At 48.9% G+C, this 15,377-nt stretch overlaps 1 protein-coding gene across 1 annotated transcript in view; it reads left to right on the top strand.

Moving 5' to 3' along the window:
- Positions 1-3,296: 3,296 nt before the first annotated feature.
- Positions 3,297-15,377, top strand: part of LOC106579714 (extracellular sulfatase Sulf-1) — a 109,599-nt gene continuing 97,518 nt past the window's right edge. The window contains exons 1-2 of the mRNA XM_045702807.1: positions 3,297-3,418; positions 8,519-8,632. The gene's annotated coding sequence lies outside the window, so the exon portion shown is untranslated. The remainder of the gene's footprint in view (positions 3,419-8,518; positions 8,633-15,377) is intronic.

The raw sequence follows: 15,377 nt of genomic DNA on the forward strand, positions 1-15,377 counted from the left end.
CTCCTCCTCCTCCTCCCTGCCTTTCTCTCTCCTCTCCTTCTATCTCTCCTCTCCCCCTCCTCCTCCCTACCTCTCTCTCCCTCTCTTCCTCCTCCCTGCCTTTCTCTCTCTCTCTCCTCTCCTCTCTCTTCCTCTCCTCCCCTCCCTTCTACCCTTCTCTCTCTCCTCATCCTCCCGCTCTCTTCTTCTACCATTTAATCTCTTCTCTCCTTCCTTCTTTGCCTCCCTCTCTCCTGTCCTCTATCAGCTGTGCCTGCCAGGCATGAACATGAAAATACTCCACCGGAGCAACCCTACTGTGTGTGTGTGTGTGTGTGTGACCGTGAGTAAAGCACAGTGAGTAAAGCACAGTACAATACCGTACAATACTGTACAGTACAGTACAATACAGCACATTACAATACTGTGGAGCACAGTACAATACAGCGCACCACAGTACAATACAGCACAAAACAGCACAGCTCAATACAGTACAATACATTACAGTATAGTACAATACAGCACAATACAATACAGTACAGTACAACACAGTACAATACAGCACAATACAGTACAGTACAATACAGTCCAATGCAGTCCAATACTCTACAGTGCAATACAGTACAATGCAGCACAGTACAGTACAATACAGCACGTACTGTACAATACAGCACAATACAGTGCAATACAGTACAATACTCTACAGTACAATACAGCACAATACAGTGCAATACAGTACAATACTCTACAGTACAATACTGTACAGTACTGTGGAGCACAGTGCAATACAGCGCACTACAGTACAATACAGCACAAAACAGCACAGCACAATACAGTACAATACATTACAGTATAGTACAATACAGCACAATACAGTACAAAACACCACAGTAAAGCACAGTACAGTACAATACAGTGCAATACAGTACAGTACAATACAGCACAACACAGTACAATACAGCACAATACAGTACAGTACAATACAGTCCAATGCAGTACAATACTCTACAGTGCAATACAGTACAATGCAGCACAGTACAGTGCAATACAGCACAGTACAGTACAATACAGCACGTACTGTACAATACAGCACAATACAGTGCACTACAGTACAATACAGCACAATATAGCACAATACAGTACAATAGTCTACAGTACAATACAGCACAATACAGTACAATAGTCTACAGTACAATACAGCACAATACAATACAATTCAATACAGTACAATACTTTAGAGTACAACACAATACAGTACAGTACTCTGCATTTAGAAGAGGACTGTAAAGTACAATACAATATGGAACAGTAGAGTAGAGCAGTGGTTCCCAAACTGTGGGTTTCATCTCCCCAGGGGTGTCGGCAGGAGGTGGGTTTCTCCCCAGGGGTGTCGGTAAGAGGTGCGTTTCATCTCCCCAGGGGTGTCGGCAGGAGGTGGGTTTCATCTCCCCAGGGGTGTCGGTAAGAGGTGGGTTTCATCTCCCCAGGGGTGTCGGTAAGAGGTGGGTTTCATCTCCCCAGGGGTGTCGGCAGGAGGTGGGTTTCATCTCCCCAGGGGTGTCGGTAAGAGGTGGGTTTCATCTCCCCAGGGGTGTCGGCAGGAGGTGGGTTTCATCTCCCCAGGGGTGTCGGTAAGAGGTGGGTTTCATCTCCCCAGGGGTGTCGGCAGGAGGTGGGTTTCATCTCCCCAGGGGTGTTGGCAGGAGGTGCGTTTCATCTCCCCAGGGGTGTCGGTAAGAGGTGGGTTTCATCTCCCCAGGGGTGTCGGCAGGAGGTGGGTTTCATCTCCCTAGGGGTGTTGGCAGGAGGTGCGTTTCATCTCCCCAGGGGTGTCGGTAGGAGGTGGGTTTCATCTCCCCAGGGGTGTCGGTAAGAGGTGGGTTTCATCTCCCCAGGGGTGTCGGCAGGAGGTGGGTTTCATCTCCCCAGGGGTGTCGGCAGGAGGTGCGTTTCATCTCCCCAGGGGTGTCGGCAGGAGGTGCGTTTCATCTCCCCAGGGGTGTCGGTAAGAGGTGGGTTTCATCTCCCCAGGGGTGTCGGCAGGAGGTGCGTTTCATCTCCCCAGGGGTGTCGGCAGGAGGTGCGTTTCATCTCCCCAGGGGTGTCGGCAGGAGGTGGGTTTCATCTCCCCAGGGGTGTTGGCAGGAGGTGCGTTTCATCTCCCCAGGGGTGTCGGCAGGAGGTGCGTTTCATCTCCCCAGGGGTGTCGGCAGGAGGTGCATTTCATCTCCCCAGGGGTGTCGGCAGGAGGTGCGTTTCATCTCCCCAGGGGTGTCGGCAGGAGGTGCGTTTCATCTCCCCAGGGGTGTCGGCAGGAGGTGCGTTTCATCTCCCCAGGGTTGTTGGCAGGAGGTGCGTTTCATCTCCCCAGGGGTGTCGGCAGGAGGTGGGTTTCTCCCCAGGGGTGTCGGCAGGAGGTGCGTTTCATCTCCCCAGGGCTGTCGGCAGGAGGTGCACAGGGGTCCAGCTTTCAACTTACTTTTAAAAGTTGTAATAGTATAAAGCACAAGGTGTCCTTTCTAAATAGGAGAGTACGTCATCAGCGTTCCTCTTGTCATGTTAGTCAAAAGCATACCTTAGAGAGCTATTTATACAGTGCGTTTGGAAAGTATTCAGACCCCTTGACTTTTTCCACATTTTGTTACGTTACAGCTTTATTCTAAAATGGATTAAATGAATTGTTTTCCTCGTCAATCTACAAGCAATACCTAGTAATGACAAAGCGAAAAACAGGTTTTTAGAAACTTTTGCAAATTTATAACAAATTTAAAAAGGAATATCTTATTTACATAAGTATTCAGACTCTTTGCTGTGAGACTCAAAATTGAGCTCAGGCGCATCCTGTTTCCATTGATCATCCTTGAGATGTTTCTACAACTTGCTTGGAGTTCACCTGTAAAATCAATTGATTGGACATCATTTGGAAAGACACACACCTGTCTATATAAGGTCCCACAGTTGTCAGAGCAAAAACCAAGCCATGAGGTGGAAGGAATTGTCCGTAGAGTTCTGAGACAGGATTGCGTCGAGGCACAGATTTGGGGGAGGGTACCAAAAAATGTCTGCAGCATTGAAGAACCCCAAGAACACAGTGGCCTCCATAATTCTTAAATGGAAGAAGATTGGATGTTTGGAACCGTCAAAACTCTTCCTAGAGCTGGTCGGGAGGTGACCAAGAACCCGATGGTCACTCTGAAAGAGCTCCAGAGTTCTTCTGTGGAGATGAGAGAACCTTCCAGAAGGACAACCATCTCCGCAGCACTCCACCAATCAGGCCTTTATGGTAGAGTGGCCAGATGGAAGCCACTCCTCAGTAAAAGGCACATGACATCCTGCTTGGACTTTGGCCTGAATGCCAAGTGTCACATCTGGAGGAAACCTGGCACCATCCCTATGGTGAAGCATGGTGGTGGCATGTCAGCTAATGTTTTTAGCCCAGGTCAGCTAATGTTTTTAGCCCAGGTCAGCTAATGTTTTTAGCCCAGGTCAGCTAACGTTTTTAGCCCATGTCAGCTAACGTGTTAAGCTCATGTCTGCTATGGTTATTAGCTCATGTCAGCTAATGTTATTAGCTCATGTCAGCTAATGTGTTTAGCTCATGTCAGCTAATGTTTTTAGCTCATGTCAGCTAACGTGTTTAGCTCATGTAAGCTAATGTTTTTAGCCCATGTCAGCTAATGTTTTTAGCCCATGTTAGCTAACGTTTTTAGCCCATGTCAGCTAACGTAATTAGCTCATGTCAGCTAATGTTTTTAGCCCATGTCAGCTAACGTTATTAGCTCATGTCAGCTAATGCTTTTAGCCCATGTCAGCTAACGTGTTTAGCTCATGTAAGCTAACGTGTTTAGTTCATGTCAGCTAATGTTATTAGCTCATGTCAGCTAATGTTATTAGCTCATGTCAGCTAATGTTATTAGCTCATGTCAGCTAATGTTATTAGCTCATGTCAGCTAATGTGTTTAGCTCATGTCAGCTAATATGTTTAGCTCATGTAAGCTAATGTGTTTAGCTCATGTAAGCTAACGTAATTAGCTCATGTCAGCTAACGTTTTTAGCCTATGTCAGCTAATGTTTTTAGCCCATGTCAGCTAATGTTATTAGCTCATGTCAGCTAATGTGTTTAGCTCATGTCAGCTAATATGTTTAGCTCATGTAAGCTAATGTGTTTAGCTCATGTAAGCTAACGTAATTAGCTCATGTCAGCTAACGTTTTTAGCCTATGTCAGCTAATGTTTTTAGCCCATGTCAGCTAATGTTATTAGCTCATGTCAGCTAATGTGTTTAGCTCATTCAGCTAATATGTTTAGCTCATGTAAGCTAATGTGTTTAGCTCATGTCAGCTAACGTAATTAGCTCATGTCAGCTAACGTTTTTAGCCTATGTCAGCTAATGTTTTTAGCCCATGTCAGCTAACGTTATTAGCTCATGTCAGCTAATGCTTTTAGCCCATGTCAGCTAACGTTATTAGCTCATGTCAGCTAATGCTTTTAGCCCATGTCAGCTAATGTTTTTAAGGCCATGTTAGCTAACGTTTTTAGCCCATGTCAGCTAACGTAATTAGCTCATGTCAGCTAATGTTTTTAGCCCATGTCAGCTAACGTTATTAGCTCATGTCAGCTAATGCTTTTAGCCCATGTCAGCTAACGTGTTTAGCTCATGTAAGCTAACGTGTTTAGCCCATGTCAGCTAATGTTTTTAGCTCTTGTTTTTTTTTGCCCATAGATATTGTTGTAGTGTTTGAGTCATGGCAAAATGTATAGAATTGCAACAACATTAGCTTTAAAACAGCAAAAAAAAATCTGAACCCCATGACAAAATGTGTAGAATACGTCTCTCCACCAACAAGAGATATTTTGAGCCTGTAATCGAACCCACAAATGCTGAAGCTCCCGATACTCAACTAGTCTAAACAAGGCCAGTTTTATTGCTTCTTTAAATCAGAACAAACCGTTTTCAGCTATGCTAACGTAATTGCAAAAGAGTTTTCTAATGATCAATTAGCCATTGAAAATGATAAACTTGACCTCCTTCTTCCCTCTATAGACCTCCCTCTTCCCTCTCTTTATAGACCTCCCTCTTCACTTTCTTTATAGACCTCCCTCTTCCCTCTATAGACCTCCCTCTTCCCTCTCTTTATAGACCTCTCTCTTCCCTCTATAGACCTCCCTCTTCCCTCTATAGACCTCCCTCTTCCCTCTATAGACCTCCCTCTTCCCTCTATAGACCTCCTTCTTCCCTCTCTTTATAGACCTTCCTCTTCCCTCTATAGACCTCCCTCTTCCATCTATAGACCTCCCTCTTCCCTCTATAAACCTCCCTATTCCCTCTATAGACCTCCCTCTTCCCTCTATAGACCTCCCTCTTCCCTCTATAGACCTCCCTCATCCCTCTATAGACCTCCCTCTTCCCTCTATAGACCTCCCTCTTCCCTCTATAAACCTCCCTATTCCCTCTATAGACCTTTCTCTTCCCTCTATAGACCTCCCTCATCCCTCTATAGACCTCCCTCTTCCCTCTATAGACCCCCCTCTTCTCTTTATAGACCCCCTCCTCCCTCTATAGACCCCCTCTTCCCTCTATAGATCTCCCTCTTCCCTCTATAGACCTCCCTCTTCCCTCTATAGACCCCCTCTTCCCTCTATAGACCCCCCCTCTTCCCTCTATAGACCTCCCTCTTCCCTCTATAGACCTCCCTCATCCCTCTATAGACCTCCCTCTTCCCTCTATAGACCCCCCTCTTCCCTCTATAGACCTCCCTCATCCCTCTATAGACCTCCCTCTTCCCTCTATAAACCTCCCTATTCCCTCTATAGACCTCCCTCTTCCCTCTATAGACCTCCCTCATCCCTCTATAGACCTCCCTCTTCCATCTATAGACCTCCCTCTTCCCTCTATAGACTTCCCTCTTCCCTCTATAGACCTCCCTCATCCCTCTATAGACCTCCCTCTTCCCTCTATAGACCTCCCTCTTCCCTCTATAGACTTCCCTCTTCCCTCTATAGACCTCCCTCATCCCTCTATAGACCTCCCCTCTTCCCTCTATAGACCTCCCTCTTCCCTCTATAGACCTCCCTCTTCCCTCTATAGACCTCCCTCTTCCCTCTATAGACCTCCCTCTTCCCTCTATAGACCTCCCTCATCCCTCTATAGACCTCCCTCTTCCCTCTATAGACCTCCCTCTTCCCTCTATAGACTTCCCTCTTCCCTCTATAGACCTCCCTCATCCCTCTATAGACCTCCCTCTTCCCTCTATAGACCTCCCTCTTCCCTCTATAGACCTCCCTCTTCCCTCTATAGACCTCCCTCTTCCCTCTATAGACCTCCCTCTTCCCTCTATAGACCCCCCTCTTCCCTCTATAGACCTCCCTATTCCCTCTATAGACCTCCCTCTTCCCTCTATAGACCTCCCTCTTCCCTCTATAGACCTCCCTCTTCCCTCTATAGACCTCCCTCTTCCCTCTATAGACCTCCCTCTTCCCTCTATAGACCTCCCTCTTCCCTCTATAGACCCCCCTCTTCCCTCTATAGACCTCCCTCTTCCCTCTATAGACCCCCCTCTTCCCTCTATAGACCTCCCTCATCCCTCTATAGACCTCCCTCTTCCCTCTATAGACCTCCCTCTTCCCTCTATAGACCTCCCTCATCCCTCTATAGACCTCCCTCTTCCCTCTATAGACCTCCCTCTTCCCTCTATAGACCCCCCTCTTCCCTCTATAGACCTCCCTCTTCCCTTTATAGACCTCCCTCATCCCTCTATAGACCTCTGCTTTCTGTCCATCAACTAGGTTTGATTTCCCATGATTGGCAAAGGTCAGGGGCTTAGGTGGAATGTGGGGTTAGCACAGGGCATGTGTGTGAAAGGTTGTGTGTCCGTATGTCCAGATTTCTTTGGAATTCAGGAGAACTGTGTGAAGAAACAAACTGTTCAGTTGACATAGTGTACTTTTACATCTGCACCTCTAGCGGCACTGTGCAGTTTGACATAGTATATTTTTGTCAACTTTGTCGCAATCATTTTAAATTATTTTTTCTCTCACTCACTCCCTCTGTCCCCTCCCTCTCTCTCCCGTCTCTCACTCACTCCCTCATTCCCCTCCCTCTCTCCCCTGTCTCTCCCTCACTCACTCCCTCATTCCCCTCCCTCTCTCCCCTGTCTCTCCCTCACTCACTCCCTCATTCCCATCCCTCTCTCTCCCATCTCTCTCAATCACTCCCTCTTTCCCCTCCCTCTCTCCCCCCTGTCCCTCTCTCACTCCCCTCATTACCCTCCCTCTCTCTCCCCTGTCTCTCTCTCCCCTGTCTCTCTCTCTCTCACTCCCTCTGTCCCCTACCTCTCTCCCCTGTCTCTCTCTCTCTCTCTCTCTCGCACTCCCTCATTTCCCTCCCTCTCTCTCACCATCTCTCTCTCTCACTCCCTCATTCCCCTCCCTCTCTCTCACCATCTCTCTCTCTCCCCTGTCTCTCTCTCTCACGCACTCCATCTTTACCCTCCCTCTCTCCCCCCTGTCTCTCTCACTCACTCTGTCCCCTCCCTCTATCTCCCCCCATTCTCCCTCTCAGGTTATGGTTGTGTGTCCGTATGTCCAGATTTCTTTGGAATTCAGGAGAACTGTGTGAAGAAACAAACTGTTCAGTTGACATAGTGTACTTTTACATCTGCACCTCTAGCGGCACTGTGCAGTTTGACATAGTATATTTTTGTCAACTTTGTCGCAATCATTTTTAATAATTTTTTCTCTCCCTCACTCCCTCTGTCCCCTCCCTCTCTCTCCCGTCTCTCACTCACTCCCTCCCTCTGTCCCCTCCCTCTCTCTCCCGTCTCTCCCTCACTCACTCCCTCTGTCCCCTCCCTCTCTCTCCCGTCTCTCACTCACTCCCTCATTCCCCTCCCTCTCTCCCCTGTCTCTCCCTCACTCACTCCCTCTGTCCCCTCCCTCTCTCTCCCGTCTCTCACTCACTCCCTCATTCCCCTCCCTCTCTCTCCCGTCTCTCACTCACTCCCTCTGTCCCCTCCCTCTCTCTCCCGTCTCTCACTCACTCCCTCATTCCCCTCCGTCTCTCCCCTGTCTCTCCCTCACTCACTCCCTCTGTCCCATCTCTCTCTCACCATCTCTCTCTCTCCCCTGTCTCTCTCTCTCACGCACTCCATCTTTACCCTCCCTCTCTCCCCCCTGTCTCTCTCACTCACTCTGTCCCCTCCCTCTATCTCCCCCCATTCTCCCTCTCAGGTTATGGTGCTTGGGGGGGGGGTTCTCTGCTCCTGTATCTCCTGTAGTGTCTCTCTCCTCTCCTCTACTCCTCTCCACTCTACTCTGTCCTTGTCCCAGCCTCCTGGCACAGCCTCCATCCAACACCCAGTAGCCTGCCTACAGAGAGCTGTGATTGGTTAAGGGGAGTGGGACTGGACTAGAGTAGGCTGGGTTAGCAGGCAGGCAGGCGGGTCCCTGCTCTACTCTGCCTCTCTGCCTGTCTCTCAACAGATGGTGGAGGTTAGAGAGTGTCATCACATCACATAGAGATTGTGTTCTCCTTCTTCCAGAGGAGCTGAGCTGTGTGGTCCACCTCTCTTCTCTGTAACCAGCAGCAAGACCAGAACCCACCAAAACCAGAACTCTACATCAGTGAAACTGGTCTGTGCTCTCCTGACTTCCAGGTACTGTCTAACTTTCTCTCTCTTTCTGTCTCTCTTTCAGTTTTTCTTTTCACTCTTTTTATGCTCCCAGGTTTCTTTCTGCTGCTAGAAGGTGAGATAAATCTAGTTTTCAGTATAGTCTAGTAGAGAGATTAGAGGTGAGATTAATCTAGTTTTCAGTATAGTCTAGTAGAGAGATTAGAGTTGAGATTAATCTAGTTTTCAGTATAGTCTAGTAGAGATTAGAGTTGAGATTAATCTAGTTTTGAGTATAGTCTAGTAGAGAGATTAGAGGTGAGATTAATCTAGTTTTCAGTATAGTCTAGTAGAGAGATTAGAGTTGAGATTAATCTAGTTTTCAGTATAGTCTAGTAGAGAGATTAGAGTTGAGATTAATCTAGTTTTCAGTATGGTCTAGTGGAGAGATTAGAGTTGAGATTAATCTCGTTTTCAGTATGGTCTAGTGGAGAGATTAGAGTTGAGATTAATCTCGTTTTCAGTATGGTCTAGTAGAGAGATTAGAGTTGAAATTAATCTAGTTTTCAGTATAGTCTAGTAGAGAGATTAGAGTTGAGATTAATCTTGTTTTCAGTATAGTCTAGTAGAGAGATTAGAATTGAGATTAATCTAGTTTTCAGTATAGTCTAGTAGAGAGATTAGAGGTGAGATTAATCTAGTTTTCAGTATAGTCTAGTAGAGAGATTAGAGGTGAGATTAATCTAGTTTTCAGTATAGTCTAGTAGAGAGACTATACACCTCTGTCTCTGTTTGCAGTGATTTATGGAAACATGAGCTAAGAGACAGAGTTGTTTCACATGCGCTCAAGTCAGCACAGTACTTCAGTGTGTGTGTGTGTGTGTGTGTGTGTGTGTGTGTGTGTGTGTGTGTGTGTGTGTGTGTGTGTGTGTGTGTGTGTGTGTGTGTGTGTGTGTGTGTACCACCACTTTAGAGTTTTGCCTCTGAAGGTTCATTCAGGTTCATTCAGGTTCATTCAGGTTCATTCAGGTTAATTATGGAGGTTTTGTCCCTTTATCATAAATACTGCATTGCTTCATTCAGGTTCATTATGGAGTTTTTGAATTGAAAGTAGAAATAGAATTGTTCAGAAATCATGCTGTCTGTCTCTTATCATCCTAGATTTTGATTGGCCCAAAGCAGGGAGTTCAACTGCCATTTCCCATGTCTCCTAGGGACAGAGCCCCCGTTTATACTGGTGGCCAGCAGATAGGTGAAACAAAGAGCTCTTACCACCTGATCGAAATACTACCATTCCATCTCACACTGGTACCATACTGCATCGTAGGAGGGTGCTGTTGCTTTCAACTGATTTTGGGCCACAAAAAAAAAAAAAGGATCAATTGATCGTTTGTCCAATGTTGCGTTGGTTGGTTCAAGGAAATAACTCTTGCTGAAATACAGAATCAATCTGATCCTGGTATGAGACCTGGGTCCGTATCAGTTATCTGACAACGTACGTGTATAGATCTGTAGTGTATAGAGCTGTAGTGTATAGAGCTGTAGTGTATAGAGATGTAGTGTATAGAGCTGTAGTGTATAGAGCTGTAGTGTATAGATCTGTAGTGTATAGAGCTGTAGTGTATAGAGCTGTAGTGTATAGATATGTAGTGTATAGAGCTGTAGTGTATAGAGCTGTAGTGTATAGAGCTGTAGTGAATAGATCTGTAGTGTATAGATCTGTAGTGTATAGAGCTGTAGTGTATAGAGCTGTAGTGTATAGATCTGTAGTGTATAGAGCTGTAGTGTATAGAGCTGTAGTGTATAGAGCTGTAGTGTATAGATATGTAGTGTATAGAGCTGTAGTGTATAGAACTGTAGTGTATAGAGCTGTAGTGAATAGATCTGTAGTGTATAGATCTGTAGTGTATAGAGCTGTAGTGTATAGAGCTGTAGTGAATAGATCTGTAGTGTATAGATCTGTAGTGTATAGATCTGTAGTGTATAGAGCTGTAGTGTATAGATCTGTAGTGTATAGATCTGTAGTGTATAGAGCTGTAGTGTATAGATCTTTAGTGTATAGAGCTGTAGTGAATAGATCTGTAGTGTATAGATCTGTAGTGTATAGAGCTGTAGTGTATAGAGCTGTAGTGTATAGAGCTGTAGTGAATAGATCTGTAGTGTATAAAGCTGAAGTGTATAGAGCTGTAGTGTATAGAGCGGTAGTGTATAGATCTGTAGTGTCAGAAGTGGTGTTTTTTCCAGTTGTGACATGTATGTATTTTATATTTTAACACAACAGGAGTTATTTTGACAAATGTATTCTCCTCCGCACGTTGTTGTGTTTGATTTAGTAGATTCTTTTCTTAACCCCCCCCCCAAAAAAGATATACATGTACTATTGTAAAGTGGTTGTTCCACTGGATATCACAAGGTGAATGCACCAATTTGTAAGTCGCTCTGGATAAGAGCGTCTGCTAAATGACTTAAATGTAAATGTAAATGTACTACAGAGTGTATATGTGTTGTAGTAGTACTACAGAGTGTATATGTGTTGTAGTAGTACTACAGAGTGTATATGTGTTGTAGTAGTACTACAGAGTGTATATGTGTTGTAGTAGTACTACAGAGTGTATATGTGTTGTAGTAGTACTACAGAGTGTATATGTGTTGTAGTAGTACTACAGAGTGTATATGTGTTGTAGTAGTACTACAGAGTGTATATGTGAATCTAAACAGTCTCCTGTAAAGGTTCCTTGGGTTTTTAAGAGCACAGCTTGAAGGAAATGTGAACAGAGTGTGGGAGTCTGCACACACACACACAGACACACACACACACAGACACGCACACAGACACACACACAGACACACACACACACACACACACACACACACACACACACACACACACACACACACACACACACACACACACACACACACACACACACACACACACACACACACACACACTGCAGTCGTCTATTTTGGTTGCAGAGAGTTCACAATAGAAGCCTCAAGTCTTTGCACAATCCCTCTCCAGAGTGAGAGAGGTCATGTCAGGCGAATAACTCACCCACCTGCTCTCTGTGTGTCTTATGTTATGCTGGTATTTATGGTCACTCTTCACCTCTCTCTTCTCAACCATAATGAGCGGTTCCTGAAGGACTGTGTCCTTCGTTTTTCACCTCCCTCATACAACTTACAGTCCTGTCCATTCACTGAGCTTATGGCTGATTATATTCACATGGGATCTGTGCTTTGTTGCAGTGAGTGGGAGCGAATGGGAGGGAAAGACAGAGAGAGAGAAAAGTCCTTTTCTGTGTCCTTTGTTGAAGTGTTACTGCACGTGGATGCAACATGGGCATACATAGAGAACAAGAGAGGGAGGAGGGGAGGGAGGGGGAGGGGGAAGGGAGGGATGAAGAGGAGATAGGGGGGAACAGGAATAGAGAGAGGGGGACAGGAATAGAGAGAGGGGGACAGGAGGAGAGAGAGGGGGAATAGGAGGAGAGAGAGGGGGAAGAGGAGGAGAGAGAGGGGGGGCAGGAGGAGAGAGAGGGGAACAGGAGGAGAGAGAGGGGGAAGAGGAGAGAGGGGGAAGAGGAGGAGAGAGAGGGGGAAGAGGAGGAGAGAGAGGGGGAAGAGGAGGAGAGAGAGGGGGGAAGAGGAGAGAGAGGGGGGGACAGGAGGAGAGAGGGGGGACAGGAGGAGAGAGGGAGGACAGGAATAGAGAGAGGGGGAACAGGAGGAGAGAGAGGGGGAACAGGAGGAGAGAGAGGGGGGACAGGAGGAGAGAGAGGGGGAACAGGAGGAGAGAGAGGGGGAACAGGAGGAGAGAGGGGGAACAGGAGGAGAGAGAGGGGGAACAGGAGGAGAGAGGGGGGAACAGGAGGAGAGAGGGGGGGACAGGAGGAGAGAGTGGGGACAGGAATAGAGAGAGGGGGAACAGGACGAGAGAGAGGGGGAACAGGAGGAGAGAGAGGGGGGACAGGAGGAGAGAGAGGGGGACAGGAGAGAGGGGGAATAGGAGAGAGGGGGAAGAGGAGGAGAGAGAGGGGGAACAGGAGGAGAGAGAGGGAACAGGAGGAGAGAGAGGGGGAACAGGAGGAGAGAGAGGGAACAGGAGGAGAGAGGGGGAACAGGAGGAGAGAGAGGGGGGGACAGGAGGAGAGAGAGGGGGACAGGAGAGAGGGGGAATAGGAGAAAGGGGGGAACAGGAGGAGAGAGGGGGGACAGGAATAGAGAGAGGGGGAACAGGAGAAGAGAGAGGGGGAACAGGAGGAGAGAGAAGGGGAACAGGAGGAGAGAGAGGGGGAACAGGAGGAGAGAGAGGGAACAGGAGGAGAGAGAAGGGGAACAGGAGGAGAGAGGGGGGGACAGGAATAGAGAGAGGGGGACAGGAGAGAGGGGGAATAGGAGAAAGGGGGAACAGGAGGAGAGAGGGGGGACAGGAATAGAGAGAGGGGGAACAGGAGAAGAGAGAGGGGGGAACAGGAGGAGAGAGAAGGGGAACAGGAGGAGAGAGAGGGGGAACAGGAGGAGAGAGAGGGAACAGGAGGAGAGAGAAGGGGAACAGGAGGAGAGAGGGGGGGACAGGAGAGAGGGGGAATAGGAGAGAGGGGGAAGAGGAGGAGAGAGAGGGGGAACAGGAGGAGAGAGAGGGAACAGGAGGAGAGAGGGGGAACAGGAGGAGAGAGAGGGGGAACAGGAGGAGAGAGAGGGAACAGGAGGAGAGAAGGGGAACAGGAGGAGAGAGAGGGGGAACAGGAGGAGAGAGAGGGGGAACAGGAGGAGAGAGAGGGGGGACAGGAGGAGAGAGGGGGACAGGAGGAGAGAGGGGGGACAGGAATAGAGAGAGGGGGGAACAGGAGGAGAGAGAGGGGGAACAGGAGGAGAGAGAAGGGGAACAGGAGGAGAGAGAGGGGGGACAGGAGGAGAGAGAGGGGGGACAGGAGGAGAGAGGGGGGACAGGAGGAGAGAGGGGGGACAGGAATAGAGAGAGGGGGAACAGGAGGAGAGAGAGGGGGAACAGGAGGAGAGAGAAGGGGAACAGGAGGAGAGAGAGGGGGGAACAGGAGGAGAGAGAGGGGGGACAGGAGGAGAGAGAGGGAACAGGAGGAGAGAGAAGGGGAACAGGAGGAGAGAGGGGGGGGACAGGAATAGAGAGAGGGGGAACAGGAGAGAGGGGGAAGAGGAGAGAGGGGGAACAGGAGGAGAGAGAGGGGGGACAGGAGGAGAGAGGGGGGACAGGAGGAGAGAGGGGGAACAGGAGGAGAGAGAGGGGGACAGGAGGAGAGAGAGGGGGACAGGAGAGAGGGGGAATAGGAGAGAGGGGGAAGAGGAGGAGAGAGAGGGGGAACAGGAGGAGAGAGAGGGAACAGGAGGAGAGAGAGGGGGACAGGAGGAGAGAGAGGGAACAGGAGGAGAGAGGGGGAACAGGAGGAGAGAGAGGGGGAACAGGAGGAGAGAGAAGGGGAACAGGAGGAGAGAGAGGGGGGACAGGAGGAGAGAGGGGGGAACAGGAGGAGAGAGAGGGGGAACAGGAGGAGAGAGAAGGGGAACAGGAGGAGAGAGAGGGGGAACAGGAGGAGAGAGAGGGAACAGGAGGAGAGAGAAGGGGGACAGGAGGAGAGAGAGGGGGACAGGAGAGAGGGGGAATAGGAGAGAGGGGGAAGAGGAGGAGAGAGAGGGGGAACAGGAGGAGAGAGAGGGAACAGGAGGAGAGAGAGGGGGACAGGAGGAGAGAGAGGGGGAATAGGAGAGAGGGGGAAGAGGAGGAGAGAGAGGGGGAACAGGAGGAGAGAGAGGGAACAGGAGGAGAGAGGGGGAACAGGAGGAGAGAGAGGGGGACAGGAGGAGAGAGAGGGGGAATAGGAGAGAGGGGGAAGAGGAGGAGAGAGAGGGGGGAACAGGAGGAGAGAGGGGGAACAGGAGGAGAGAGAGGGGGAAGAGAAGGAGACAGAGGGGGAACAGGAGGAGAGAGAGTGGGGACAGGAGGAGAGAGAGTGGGGACAGGAGGAGAGAGAGGGGGGACAGGAGGAGAGAGAGGGAAGAAGAGAAGACAGAGGAGAAGAGGGAGAAAGAGAGGCCTCTTAGGAGTGCTTGCTCCATTATTATATAGGCTTGCACAAACACACAGACACTAACACACACACGTTATCAGAAACACACACACACACACACACACACACACACACACACACACACACACACACACACACACACACACACACACACACACACACACACACACACACACACACACACACACACAGACAATCTCTTCTGAGCATGGGCATTCACACGAACAGAAACAGGCAAATGGTTGCAGTCCTTGTCTTGTCATCCCTGTTGTCCCCTGATCCGCTCCCCGGGGAGCAGCAATCTGTTTCTGATTGTGAAGAGAAAGGGCCCTGCCTGTATCACTTACCACTAAGCAGGCCGTCAGAATGCACATCTATCCACTGTCATTACAATAAATCATTTATTGAATCAAATATTGAATGAGAGTGAAAGAGAGGGAGAGATGAAGAGAGAGACACAGAGAGAGAGAGAGAGAGAGAGAGAGAGAGAGAGAGAGAGAGAGAGAGAGAGGGGGTGATGGCTGAGTGCTGTGTTCATCACCCCAGTCCCTTCTATTGCCCCCTCCTTCCCTTCCTCCCTCCCTCCCTCCCTCCCTCCTCCTCCCTCCCTCCTCCCTCCCTCCCTCCCTCCTCCCTCCCTCCCTCCCTCCCTCCTCCCTCCTCCCTCCCTCCCTCCCTCCCTCCCTCCCTCCCTCCCTCCCTCCCTCCCTCCTCCCTCCCTCCTC

This window comes from Salmo salar, chromosome ssa19, assembly GCF_905237065.1.
Source record: "Salmo salar chromosome ssa19, Ssal_v3.1, whole genome shotgun sequence".
NCBI lineage: Eukaryota > Metazoa > Chordata > Actinopteri > Salmoniformes > Salmonidae > Salmo > Salmo salar.